At 31.0% G+C, this 2,391-nt stretch overlaps 1 non-coding gene across 1 annotated transcript; it reads left to right on the top strand.

Moving 5' to 3' along the window:
* The first annotated feature begins 290 nt into the window (after positions 1 to 290).
* Trnae-uuc lies at positions 291 to 362 on the top strand. The gene has a single exon. It is a non-coding gene; the product is annotated as a tRNA-Glu (tRNA).
* The last annotated feature ends 2,029 nt before the right edge of the window (positions 363 to 2,391 follow it).

The raw sequence follows: 2,391 nt of genomic DNA, 5'->3' as shown, positions 1-2,391 counted from the left end.
TCAACTGGACTTGGTATTGTATATACGTACTCCCTGTACATTACAAACTGTAATTAACTTTGTTCTGATAATTTTAAGGTGGTATTGTTTTTTGCTAAAATTAAAATTTTTGTACATATATGTCAGAACTATATCTAATTTAAATGGTTGAGGTTAAGGTTGAGAATAGAGATAGTAACTAATATAAATTAGTTCTTTTAATATGTTCTGATGTATTCTGAAATACTTTAGATCAACAGTGTTTTATTGACATGTAATATATTTTTATTAAATTCACATTTCAACTCAACTCCCGTATGGTCTAGTGGCTAGGATACCTGGCTTTCACCCAGGAGGCTCGGGTTCGATTCCCGGTACGGGAATTTTTTTTTATTTATGTTTTCTGCATACTGTAAATTCAACATGACAATAATAATAACGTAAACATTTTTGACATATAAACATACAAATATTTTTTTTTCATACAATTTTCGTGAGATTGTACAATACATCTTATGACAACTTTCTATTTGTTTGTTTCAGAAATCTATATACAACAACATCTGTAACCATTTTGACAAATAACAATAACGGTTACCTTCTATTGTCAACTATCAGTATTCCATCAAAAGTGCATGCAAAAATTTAATAAACATGGAAACAAAGCGAGCATGGAGGACCCCGAAAAGGCAATACAGCTAGTATATCTTTTGTTCGGCGGATCTTATCGAGTTTTTTCGGGGTTTCATGAAGTCCAGTACAATAGATGCTACGCTTTATGTCGGCCTGTCCAATTCACAAAGCCCCCCGTCCTGTACACAGCTAATATTGTCAAACGTTTTTATAGAAAGCCCGTTATTTCATCTTGCTGTTGGATTACAGACATCCGTGACAAATGATTTAGTGTTCTGTTTGCGTGGGGACTGAGTTGTTTTTTGTAAATCATGCTTGGCTGCGGAGAAATGATCACTAGTAAAGTCTACTATTCTTTCAAAATTTGTCATTTATAAAGCATTTCAATGCTATAAAACCAAAAATTAAAAGGTGTTTCTTAAGATTTTGATTTTCGGTGATCATTTTAATATTAGACATTAATAATTCGCCTAAACACCTCTGGTTAACCTCTCACAATTATGATTGCGATTGCTAAGAATTTATAATAAAGACAATTTTCGATTTTAACTTACTCAATAATTCTCATCTAACTAATAGTAATAAATACGAATCCACTATCTAATGTTTGTATTATTGCACATGTGTTCGGTGCGTTTCCTAAAACTAAAGATCCTAAAACTAATGATGAATGGGGTTGGTAGATAACCTAGGCAATATAAATAACAATTCATCACGTTTCCACCTCAATCTCCAATTTCATTTCCAACAATACATGTTTCATCAGCTAATAATACATTTTATATAGTTTCACATATCGCAAAGTAGAACAGAAGGTAATCGTATTATAGAAGTTGAATTTGACCCAATTCCCGATGTTCAATTCAGATGAAATTTCATCATATATATGCAAGTAACGAACAATGGTGTCAAAAATTGGAACAATTTATTATAAGTATTTTTTACATTGTATATGCTCGTAATATAAACTTGATATGTCTATGCATGTTTGTAAGACCGCCTTCTATGCTGATTTTGTTTTAAGAAAAACCTGTTTCTCTATGCCAGGACAATAATCGAGTGTAAATAAATAAATACATATAATGCATTTCGTTTGGCGGGGAATTAATTGTAAATTAAGACTTTTTTTTAATAAAGTTTATTTCGTTTTGCGGTATTTTAGTATTTTTACACAGGGTAGTCAGTAACCAACTTCAAGCAGAAAGCAAATCTTGTTTCATAAATAAGTACAAATTCAGTTTTGAACTATATACATTAGAATCGAGCGAATTAGTTATTATGTTTAAGGTATTTACGTAGCTCATAAATACCTACGTGCTAATATTATCTGTTCTTCGCAGAAATAATAACAGGATATATCTTTTAAAAGTATTAATAGTTTACTTAAAACCACACATTAAAAATAGCAACTACTTGTAATAAAGTACGCCTAATTGTCGCTCACCCGTGAAGGCCCCAACAAAGAATTTTAATTTCAAATCGCGGATTCATTAAGTGAAGAAAAGGATTCTTACCTTTCCCGATTAATAAGCTCTTAGAAATTCTTTCACAAGTAAATGTTTGGTTTAACTTGAACCGGTTTAATCAAAGAGAACTTATGAAAACTACGCGTGGTTGATGAATTATTTCCTTTGTATCCGCATACTTTGCGAGTTTAATATTTGCGGACTTCCTATTTATATTATATAGAAGCATTGTTTCATTGAAACGTAATTATATAATTTTCAAGGCAAACTTCAAAAAGAGAAATCGCAAAGGTCCTAATATATAATGCTCAAA

Source organism: Zerene cesonia, chromosome 9 (genome assembly GCF_012273895.1).
Source record: "Zerene cesonia ecotype Mississippi chromosome 9, Zerene_cesonia_1.1, whole genome shotgun sequence".
NCBI lineage: Eukaryota > Metazoa > Arthropoda > Insecta > Lepidoptera > Pieridae > Zerene > Zerene cesonia.
This window is presented reverse-complemented; position numbering and strand designations above follow the sequence as displayed.